Source organism: Camelus ferus, chromosome 33 (genome assembly GCF_009834535.1).
Source record: "Camelus ferus isolate YT-003-E chromosome 33, BCGSAC_Cfer_1.0, whole genome shotgun sequence".
In the NCBI taxonomy this organism is placed as follows: Eukaryota; Metazoa; Chordata; class Mammalia; order Artiodactyla; family Camelidae; genus Camelus; species Camelus ferus.
The window spans coordinates 3,093,691-3,105,735 of NC_045728.1; the positions used below are offsets into that span (position 1 = coordinate 3,093,691).

At 51.3% G+C, this 12,045-nt stretch overlaps 1 long non-coding RNA gene across 7 annotated transcripts in view; it reads right to left on the reverse strand.

The window, feature by feature from the left end:
• The window catches only part of LOC116661145, a 225,036-nt gene that overhangs the window by 28,269 nt on the left and 184,722 nt on the right, over positions 1-12,045 (reverse strand). For all 7 annotated transcript variants that reach the window (XR_004316913.1, XR_004316911.1, XR_004316910.1 and 4 more), the window contains one exon: positions 1,896-2,026. This is a non-coding gene — a long non-coding RNA (uncharacterized LOC116661145). The remainder of the gene's footprint in view (positions 1-1,895; positions 2,027-12,045) is intronic.

Sequence of the window (12,045 nt, forward strand, 5' to 3'; positions counted from 1 at the left end):
ATCACCAACCCGCTTTCCAGGCGAAATCTCCTTTAAACCTATTTCATACTCCAGATTCTCTGACAGTTCACTCATCGGCCTCCTATGGGAGCCGCCAACTGATGGACAATTAACTCGAACCGGGGATTCTGTGTTGCCTAGAAGAGATGGGATATCAAGTTTACAGCTGTCTGAAACATTAACTGCTCGTAGATTTTTTTGGTATTGTGTGTTTGCCTGCGATAATCCTCAAAGGAATGGGAAAAAAGCTATTCAGAAACGTTACCGAAGGAAGACAAAAATCTATGAATTTTTGGCTCTTGATTAGCTTGAGATAAAGAATAAGTTCTCAGAGACTGGCCGAAAGTCACAACTACAAGTTTGGGGGCCGCGCAGTGGAAATGACATGGGCGGGTCTCGGGGAGGGAGTCTCAGGCTTGAGGTTTGAGGTCACCTCCTCCAAACCCGGGAACTTGGGTAAGTCAGTTCATCTCTTTCCCACAGTTTTCTCATCGGTAACGTGGGGGTGATTCTGACTCACACGGTGGTTGTGGAGAATGTGTAGGAATGACTTATAAACGACGCACATAATGTTGTTAGAGTGACAGGAAACCGTGTGTGAAAATATCTGTGAAATGACAAGAAGGACGCAAGAGCTGACAGCTGCAGAGGCGACAGGGAACCCTGACAGAGACGGGAACGCACTTCAGAGTGGTGGGAGAACCATGTCCTCCTTGCAGCGGAGATTAATCCTCTTCCAAGACGATCTGCATCCTTTTCCTGAACTGGCGGGCTCCCCACCGGACGGGGCAGAGCCCACCTCCCACCAGAGAAGTGCAGCTTCCCGGTGCAGGGAGGGCTGGGACCCAGGCTCCACCAAGCCCGCTCCTGCCCTAGACTTCTCTCTGGAAGCCAGTCGTCCGAAGCAGCTCTGTTCTGGCTGCAGGAGGACGGGGGTGACCACTACCTCCAGCTCCTGGAGGTGGGGGTGGAAGGGGACCGGAGGTGGCATCCGTGTGCACGCTGTTCCGTGGACGGCCTGGGGCTTCTCCTTGTCCTCCCCTCTCAGCCTGGCTCAGCAGACAACTCAGAGGTTCCCTAAGCTCCCCAATATCCTTTCCTATAAAATTTCGTCATGGAAAATTTCAAACATACAGAAAACTGAAGCGAATGGCATAAAGAACCCCTGTGTGCCGCTCACCCGGTTCATCGACTATCAGTACTTTGCAGTTACTTCCCTTGTTTCTGCTCCTCCCCTCACTGTTTTGGTTTGGGTTTTGGCTGAAGTATTTTAAAATAAAACCAAGGTGTCATGACATCCCACCCACACGTACACATCCGTGTGCATTTCTAACACCGCTCGCATCTGCCCCCTTGGCTCACATCTTCCTGTGTCTCGTTGATAAAGACCATTTTCTTTCCTAACATAACCATAATGTCAGTTTTCCACCCAACAGGAGTCACAGGAATGCTCAGTACATCCCAATGTTCATTTCTGCTCAGATTAGCAACAAGTGCGTTGTCTTAATTATGAGACAGTGCCTAACACGCCCCCTCCCTCACGGCGACCATCCTGGCCCACAGAATAGACACCTTACCCGTGACGGTGCTGCGGGAGAAAGTCCCCCTCCTCTGTGTCCCCTCTCTTGGTGGAGGAGTGACACCTCACAGGTGGGTTGGGAATAAGGATCTGAGTGAGGGCCTGGGGTCCTCTGGGCATCTCTCTGGGCTCTGCCTGCCCCCAGAGCAGCTGCCGTCTGCCCAGCGAGGCGTCCAGGGACTGCGCACACGCGGCCCCGGCCCAGGCCCACCTTGCGGGGTGAGTCTAGAGGACTGTCTCGCCCTTTAGGAGGGAGCAAGTGATCCGAGGTAAACAGATCTGCTCTATGAAAGCAGACTGCCCCCAGCTGACTCACCCCTGCACGTGGTCTCAGAGCAAAGCTCCAGGAAACCTGGTTTGACCGGCGTCTAGGCTGCAGGCTCTAGCTCACTCAGCAGGTGTTTTGAGCTTCTCCTGTGTTTGATTTCAGCATCACTCTTCAGTGTTCTGAATTTAGTGGAAAAGAAAGAAAAGGTGATACTGTGTGTAAGCCATCAACTCCCATAGGCTCAAATGAATTCAACAATCATTATTATAAACCAAACCCAGCACAAGGGAGAGTGTCAGGCTCCTTTGGGCCGAACAGTCTCCCTGGGGTAATTCAGTCTCTCAGGGGAAGGTCAGTCTTTCAGGCGTCCCCTCCCCAGCCTTGTCTGTCCCGGGATGGGGCCTGGGCGTCCAGGAAGGCTGGGACCTCGCAATGCCTGCGGATCGAGGTGCCCGCAGGTCCCCCTCTGGGCTCTGGGCTCTCTGGGTGCCCCGCAGCATCCTGACCTCCCTGAGCTCCGGGCATCCGGCTGCCTCTGCTGCCTCACGTGGGTCTGCTCTGCTTACTTGACTCAGACGGGGCCTGGAGATGTCCTGCCTGACCAGCCCAGCTGGACTCTTGTGCCCTGCTGAGCACTTTGAGCCTCGGCCATGTCCTCCATCCTCCCCCTGCTGAGCCTGCACCCCCAGGGCACACAGGGGTTTCTGCCTCCCTCCCCATCACGGTAGGGCTGGGGGGCACCCAGAAGCAATACCCAGGCATGCCCGTTGTCCACTGCGTTACATTGTCCTTCTGCTGTGGCTCCCTCTGCCCCGTGGGGCTCTCAGTGAGGAGGGGGCACAGCACTCCGTGCTCCCCGTGTTCCACTCCGCTCCTCTCCCAGCGTCACCCTCTGGGGCTTCAGCTGGCCGGGCAGGTCAGGACACCGGGTCCGACCTACTGCTCCGGCCACCTCCCCCTTCCCACCCTCCCTGGACGCAAGGGTCGCGCTTTCTCTCCTCTCCGGAAAGGGGCGGACTGCCTTTGGGAAATGGATCCTGAGACTCCTGCACCCCTGACTTAGAGCAAATTCACTGGCTCGCCCCCAAAAGCTGGCTGTTGATATGCTATCCATATTTTAAGAAATTTAGAAAAAAATATTTTCCTCTCAGTAAAGTCCTGCTTTGAAGACTAATTAGGAACTCAGGAATCCTATTTTGGGAATCAGACCCTGAAGACGCCCCCCACCCTTTCTCTGTTTCCTTGTTACAGCAGAACTTCTGCGCCCACAACCACTTAGAGACAGAAGCTCATGGCGGGCTGAACCAGGAGGAATCGTGGGTATGGAAATGTGAAAAAGAAAAGCAAAAACTATCATTTCTTTCTTTTAAAGTTGAATTATAGTCAGTTTACAATGTTGTGTCAATTTCTGCTGTCCAGCGAAGTGTTTCAGTCATACATGGACACACATACGTTCATTTGCATATTCTTTTTCATTGTAGGTTACTGTAAGATACTGAATATGGTTCCCTGTGCTGCGCAGCACAAGCTTGTTGTTTACTGCTTTACATATAGTAGTTAAATATCTGCAAATCCCCAACTCCCGATTTACCCCTTCCCACCCCCTTCCCCCTCTGGTAACTTTTGATAGTTCTCCCTTCTAGATTACCTTCCAGGCCAGATCTTTCCTCCTAAAACCTTGCTCATTTAAAGAGCCCCTGCTCCCTTGCACTTCTATGGACATTTCCCTGACCATTACACTTCCGCCAGCATTTGTTAAGAACATAATACATGGTGGAGTGTGGGGGGAGGGTACAGCTCAGTGGTAGAGCTCATGCTTAGCGTGCATGAGGTCCTGGGTTCAATCCCCAGTACCTCCATTAAAATAAATAAATAAATAAACTTAATTGCCTCCCCCCACAAAAGAAAAATAGAACAAACAAACAAAAAGAACATAATACATGCAAAAGCATTGTGCACTGTGCACTGTGCTAGGCACTGAGAGGATGCCCATAGGAACTGGACCTGGTTCCCACCCCCTAAAAGGCCGAATCCAGCAGCCTGGGTAACCCCCCAACTCGATTATGAAGTCATCTGCACTTCTCGAAGGCGAGCCTGCCTACTCACTACACACTGCTAAAATTCAGCTTCCAGGACCAGACCCCGAATCCACGGGATGAGAATGCCCAGCGTGGTGCTCAGATCCTGCGTTCTGAGGGTCACGCGTCCCTCAGTCGCCTTTATGCCCTGAGTAGAGCGTCTGCCTTCCTGACCGGGCAACTGTTGAGATAAAAATGAGACAGACATGTGACAATGCCCTGAAGGTGGCTCGGTGTCATTTCCAGGGACCGTGATAGGTATTCCAGAACCAAAGTGCATTTTTCACTTCGGTTCCGAAATCCTGTACCTTCTGTCCATGACCTTGGGCTCACCTCTGTCCCACCCTGGAGGTGGCACACGTGGCTTTCCAGGGATTCATGCTGTCTGGGGGACAGAGAGGCACAGGCAAGTGTCAGGTATTACTCATATCTCCACTGTAAACCCCACCCAGGCTCTGAAAGCCTGGTTTCCCTCCAGTTCCTTATGTCACCACCAACTTTGATTGGGAGCCATCAAAAATAGGAAGCATCTGGAGGTCAGAGTCAGAGCTGGCCCCGGACAAGAAGGTGAAGTTAGCAAGTTTCCTCTCGTGTCTCCTGCCTCTCCTCTCTCTGCTTTCTCCTGCTCCTCATCCCCACCGCGGGGGCCTTCTCTTCCCTGAGCTGGGGAAGAGCGGATGGCCTCATACTTACTACAGTGTTAGTGGCTTAATAGTCAGCCTCAGGTTTTTAAAAACAGGGTAGATGATGAGCCAGTGGAATTGAAGCAACAAGGATAAACAGGTCAGGAACACTTCCAGGCAGAGGAATCTCCCACAGCCCCGTGCGCTAGCACCACCATGACCTCCCATTACCACAGGTCTTCCTGGGACCAACGCTGGGGGCTGGAGCCCTGGTGGTTCACTCTGGGCACTCGGACATCACCTGATGGGCACACAGCCGAACTCGCTAAAATCCAGAGAAGACAAACACCATGCTAGCGTTACCATGAGCACATCTCAGGCTATGGCTAATCGGGCTTGGGAAAACTTCTGGGCTGGCCTCGCTCCAAGGCCAGAGAGCGCTGCAGTTAATCCTCCAGGACTCGGATGGTGGCCAGAACCCTCTCCAGCATGGGCTGACTGCCTGATCTAGGCACAGCCGGCCTCCACCCATATCCTGATGGGACATGGTGGGAAAAAAGCCATGTGGAAAAGGGAGTCATTTAGTGAAATAGAATAAGTTTTTAGCTGATGATCAGGGAAACCTGGGGTCCAGACCCACCACTGCTGCTGTTACACGGGGGTCACCATAGCAGGTGACTTCCCCAGGGACAGACTCCCTTTCCTGCTCAGAAGTGGGAGTGCCTTATGTGAGGAGCCTCAGAATTAAGGTCCATGCCAGCTCTGAGAAGTAGTTGTCCTCAACAAAGTAAACATCACACATCCTCCACCGGGAGGGGTGCAGGTGGTGACCTGGCCAGAGAGCCCACATTCATGCAGCATCTCCTGCCTTTGCTGCTCAACGTGTAGGTTGTGGAACCAGCAGGAACCCCAGGCTCCACCTACTGAGTCAGTCTGCGTCCTAACAAGATGCCTGCGTGGCTCAGTTGTGCATTAGAGTTTGACAAGGACCCCTTGCAAGGGTGCAGCACCTGTCTGAGCATCGTGGCACCTCAAAGCTTGTGTTGGCTCCTTGTGACCCTGGAATAAGCCCAAACTCCTTAACAAGGTTCAAGGAACAGCCAGTCTGTGCCTCCCTGTCCAGCATCAGCTCCTGGGGTTCTCCTTCCCCACCCCCAGCACAGCCATGAGGACCTCAGTGGGGCTCAGCAGGGCACATGGCCGTCAGATGTGAAATTCCCTTGACCTGGAATCTCTTCCACCCCTTCTGTTAACTCCTCCATTATCGCTTCAACAAATATTTAGGGAGCACTTCCTGGGTCAGGCACCCTGTGGGCTCAGTCATCACAGAGCGTACCTTGTAGCTTCCCCATCCCCGAATCCCGTCCAGAATCACCTCCCCAAGGATGGCTACCCTGACCCCTAGGAAAGGTCAAGACCCCAAGGACTGCTCGCAGCCGCCTGCACACACCTGTCGCAACTTGACGCGTTTCACCCTCGTTAGTGGTTCACGTCACAGGAGGGCAGGGCCTAGGTGTCTTGTTTGCTGCTTGCCACCCCTACTCCAGCCAGTGACACACACAGAGGTGCCCTGTGAGCACTGACTGAACAGAGGGGAGGTTCCAGAGGCAGGGGGGAACATGGCTGGGACGCGAGGAAAGAACTCGCGCGGTGACAATGGGATTCTGTTGGCTCTCACCACAGACATGACAGAACGACTTTTATCTTTGACTCTTACTTCTTTGATCTAAACTTCCAAAGAGATTATCTGTGCCCGCAGTGTGTACCCTTTGAAGAGAGGAAATCTAAATTGGCATCCACGGTGGAATTCCTATCTGCCCAGACCCGGCTGGGGTCCAGGCCTCACTCTCCCTTCCAAGGGGCACACCTCGGAGACGGCCTGCCGGGGTGGAGCCGGGGTGGGACTCCAGCCGGGCCTGGGCTGTGTGCTGCTGTGTTCACACCCTGGTGGGAGGCTTGTCTCCCCGGTGAAAGGAGGCGGAAAGTGGCCTCAGATGTGTTGGGGACGGGCTGTTCCCTGCAGGAGGGACAGAGGCTAAGAGGGCACAGACATGCAGAGGGATGTTCACAGATTCTTCAAAGCAGATTTTATTTAGAGACAGAAGAACATAAAGGCTTATTCTAGTTTGATGAATTGGTACAGTCAGTGCCGGAGAGAACAGTCCTTTCTCCCTCCCTTTGTGGCTGGCTACAGCACAAGGAGCCATGGAAACCTAAGGAAATACATACTGGTTGTCAGAGACCACAGGGGTGACTTTCAGAGTCTCCTGACTTTACTGCTCAGCATCGCAAGGTGATCAAGTAATAAGGCTGGTGCTTTTTTCAATGTCCTTCTCATCTTTTTTCATGCAGGTAGGGCAGATGGTGTGGATCCCAGGTTGGCCAGGGAACAGGCGAGGCTCTGGGAGCTTCACTGACCTTCCCCAGGTCACCCTGATCCCAGCTCCCCGTGGTTTCCATTAGATGCTCACACCGTGGAGGAAAACCACGATGAAGTCGGGTAGCCAGCTCTGTAACCTCGAGCTCTGGGCAAAGTCGGTTAGGACAGCAGCTGACACTCACAGCCCCGCAGCAGGGCCAGCAGAAGGCCACACAGAGCCAGGGCAGGAATGAGCTCGGGAAACTTCGGATAAATTCCTTTTTCAATAACAACTTCCCTTATGTAAACTCACCCAAAGAAAGCAAACCCAAGTCTCTGCATATTTGAATTGTTTTGTATTATTTTAGCTGGTCATCCTTTCCCACCAAGGCAGAGCAGTGGGGACAGTGAGGGCCATGAACTCGGTCCTCATTGCAAAAGACAGACATTAGAAAGTGGACTTGGAGGACCTGGGGATGGAAGGGACTTTGCACATGACAACTCCAGCTACTGCCTCAGAAGGAACCATCTTTGCAGAGAGGAAGGCAGCAGCCGCCTGCTGCCACCCGGCCTCTCTGCCCCCTCCCTCGTGACCTCTCAGTGGAGGCCCAGAGCCCTCACACCTTCCACCCTTCCCAAAACGGTGCATCACAGGTCATAGGAAACTTTCTTGGGGACTTCCAAATCCCTGCCGAGCCCAGGGGGCCTGGGGCACAGTGAGGGTTCCCTGTCTGTGGGAATGAGGCTCCTTTCTGTAAAGTGTGACGGGGGCCACTCCACTCTGGACTTTCTTTTTTTTTTTTTTTATAAAGCCAATGTTTGTTCTTAACTATCTGTGTGCACCCGCTGATTGTTCCTTAGCTGAGTCTATTTCCTCCTGGCGTCCATCAGCCGCGGTCTGTGTCCCCCTCGCTGTAAATACGAAGAAGAGGGAGACGGTCTGTGAGCAGTGGAGCGCGTAACCCTCCAGGAAATGAAGCCCTCGGGGAGGGCTTTTTGGTTTGGGAACGATGGACGACGGTACCCACGAGCTCAGTTGTTTACACACACGTCACAGTGATGTTGCTCCAGAAGACGGGGTCACGGATCCGCACCTCACCTCAGGATGCTAGTTCCAAGCCGAGGAACCGGGTGGCATGTCGGTGTGGAGAGCAGGAGGGCACCTCCTGGTGATATTTTATGCCAAACTTAACATGAAGGAGGCCCACTGGCAGAGTGGGGAAACTGAGACCCAGTTCTGTTAAAAGGCTTGCATCCTACAAGCGGGAGCTGAGTTCTAGAAGCAGGCGAAGAGCTTTCTGCTGCTGAATGGCAGGACGCGGGGCGAGGCTGTGGGACCGAAGTACTGCGGAACGGTCTCATTTGACACTCATTCACCAGACCACTTAGCAGTAGGCCGTCAGCAAACATGGGGAACAAACGAACGAAGGAATCCACCTTTCCGTCCCCTGTCGCCTGTGGGCGTATTCCTGAGATGTGTCCAGATGTCTCATCAGACCCGGTAGCCACGTCTTCCCAGTAATGGATTCCATAAAAAGTGCTACCCTCGCTTCCGCCACCATCTCCCTGCACTGCTGCCTGGGAGCACGGGGTGGAAACCCCCTCCGAAAAGAAAGGCCCTTCCCTTCCCCACCCCGGCTCCGTTCCTCTGAAGACAGCTTTCTGTCTGGAGAGTCCCGGGTCGTTTCTCATTCCCTCCCCTGAGTAGCTGGGCTCTTCCTGTGTGCTCTGGAGTCCAGGCTATGAGCTCCTTCAGACAGAGCCCACCTCCAGCCTCGGCCCACCGGGGCCATTCAATAAACAACAGCTGATCGTGAAACCTATTACTGAGGAAATCAAGGAGCGTGGGAAAGCATTTATCCACGTTTAGTCAATCTAATGGCGTTTATTATAAAGCCTAAGGAGTTCTGAGGAATAAGCTCCATTTCCTGGAAACCGGCAGGACAGGAAGCTCGTCCCAACCCTGCGTGGACCCCATGGTTCCACAGTCGCTCCCCAGAGCGGTGGAGGGTCGTGGTCCAGGGCCTGTGCTCTTGCTCGGGGGTTGTAAGAATTAGCAAAGTTAAAATGGCCGTACTACCCAAAGCAATCTACAGATTTAATGCACTTCCTATCAAATTACACAGGAAGGTTTTCACAGAAATAGAACAACTAATCCTAAAGTTTATATGCAGCCACGTAAGACCCAGAATTGCCACAGCAATACTGAGGAAAAAGAACAAGGCTGGAGGCATACCCCTTGCAGAGGTCAGACAATACTACAGAGCTGCAGTAATCAAAACAGCATGGTACTGGCCCCAAAACAGACATATGGCTCAATGGGACAGAATAGAGAGCTCAGAAATACATCCACACACCTACAGTCAATTAATCTGCAACAAAGGAGGCAAGAATATACAAAGGAGAAAAGACAGTCTCTTCGGCAACTGGTGTTGGGAAAGCTGGACAGCCGCATGTAAATCAGTGAAGTTAGAACATTCCCTCACATCATATACAAAAATAAACTCAAAGTGATTTAAAGTCTTAAACATAAGACTGGACACCATAAATCTCCTAGAAGAGAACACAGGCAAAACATTCTCTAACCATAAATTGCAGCAGTGTTTTCCTAGGTCAGTCTCCCAAGGCAATAGAAAAAAAGGCAGAAATAAACAAATGGGACCTAATCAAACTTATAAGCTTTTGCATAGCAAAGGAAATCATAAACAAAATGAAAAGACAACCTACGGAATGGGAGAAAATATTTGCAAATGATGTGACTGACAAAGACTTAATCTCCAAAATATACAAACAGCTTATACATCTCAATAACAAAAAAGCAAACAAACAATCCAAAAAATGGGCAGAAGACTTAAATAGACATTTCTCCAAAGAAGACAAACAGATGGCCAATAAGCACATGAAAATATGCTCAACATTGCTAATTATCAGAGAAATGCAAATCAAAACCACAGTGAGGTATCACCTCACACCAATCAGAGTGGCCATCATTAAAAAGTCCACAAACGACAAAGGCTGGAGAGGGTGTGGGAGAAAAGGGAACCTTCCTACGCTGCTGGTGGGAATGTAATTTGGTGCAGCCACTAAGGAAAACACTATACAGATTCCTTAAAAAATTAAAAATAGAGCTACCCTACGATCCAGCAATCCCACTCCTGGGCATATATCTGGAGAAAACTCTAATTCGAAAAGACACATGCACCCCAATGTTCATGGCAGCACAATTTATAATAGCCAAGACACAGAAGCAACCTAAATGTCCACTGACAGATGACTGGATTAAGAAGATGTGGTATATATACAATGGAGTATTATTCAACCATAAAAAAGAATAAAATAATTCCATTTTCAGCAACATGGACCTAGAGATGGACCTAGAGATGATCATACTAAGTGAAGTAAGTCAGACAAAGAAAGGCAAATATCATATGATATCACTTATATGTGGGATTTAAAAAATGACACAAATGAACTTATTTACAAAACAGAAACAGACTCACAGACATCGAGAACAAACTTGTGGTTACCAAAGGGGAAAGTGGGGGAGGGATAAATGAGGAGTTTGGGTTTTGCAAATACGAACTACTGTATATAAAACAGATAAACAGCAAGGTCCCACTGTAGAGCACAGGGAGCTATATTCATACCTTGAAATAACCTACAATGATATGAAATATGAAAAAGAATATATATGTGTATAACTGAATCACTATGCTGTATACCAGAAATTAACACATTGTAAATTGACTATGCTTCAATTTTTTAAAAAAGAGCATGGACTTCAGAGCCAAACTACCTGACCTCGCACACTGGCCCTCCCCTCAGTACGTCTCTGACCTTGGGGAGGCCATGTGATCTCCACGTGCCTCAATTTTCCTTTCTGTAAAGTGGGGTAATAATCATGGAGAGGAGTAAATGAGTTCACATCAGTAAAGGGCGTAGATCATTGCCTGACACACCCTGGCTTTGCAAGTTATCAGTGAGGAATACATTCATCAGGCGTAAAGGAACCAGGCATCAACCAGCAGGGACGGGAACTGAGTCAGATCTGAAGAAGAAACTTCTGGTTAAGTCTGTGGAACCTGATCCCTCCTCTCGCTCAGGTCAGTTCTCCCGCAGCTCTCTCCCTCACTCCGGCCTTGCTCTCCGCACTGCCTGCCCCACCGTGTCTCAGGACCATGCGTCTGAGTGCAGATCTGACCCGTCACTGTCTCCTTCGAGGTCACCCATGCCTCTCTTTCCAGAGACTCTCAGCTCCCCACACGCCACCCGGCACCCTGCCTGTGTGGTCCCTGTCTTGGCTCCACCTCTCCTGCCTGCCATCTCACCTCGCCCTCATCTCGGGCTCTGGGAACATGGAATGGCTCCTTCCCTGCCCCATTCCCCAATGTCACCCTCATCCACTTGTGTAACCAGTGAGCTCCTGTTATTTCTCCAGAGCCCAGTTAAGTGTCACTTCATTTGTGGCGCTCAAATGCTGTTCTGGGCTGAACTGTACCACACCCTCCCCCCATACTTCGTACATGGGGTCCTAACCCCCAGCACCTCAGAATGTGACTGTTTGGAAATAGCGCCTTTAAAACAGATGACTAAGGTAAAATGAGGTTGCTAAGGTGGGCCCTGATCCAATCTGACTGGTGGTCCTTAGAAAGAGAGGAAATCTGGACACACAGGGAGACACGGATGCCCACACAGAGGGAAGGCGGCCCTCTGCGCACCAAGGAGGGAGGCTTCTAGAGAAACCAACTGCCGACATCCAGACCTTAGCCTTCCAGCCCACAGAACCTCGCGAAACAAATTCCTGTTGTGTGAGCCACCCAGCCAGTGGGATGTGGGTCTGGCCACCAGGGAAAACTTACTCAGATGCCCCTAGAACAGGCTGGGTTTGGGCTTTGGACGCACACATGCCTTCTGTTACGCCAGCAGCTCCCCCCAGGCGGGGCTCAGAGACACTCCTCACTGTTCACCGTCAGCCCCAGCGGCTACCGCAGACACGTGTTCCTAAGTGCCGCGGTCAGAAACTTCTCAGCCTTTCCCACCAAGGGGCCTGCTGGAAGCACGTGAGCACACAGTGTATGGCTGGCGTCTGGGGATACGTTCTCGTCTGAGACTCCGAGACTGCATTATTTTCGAATGTA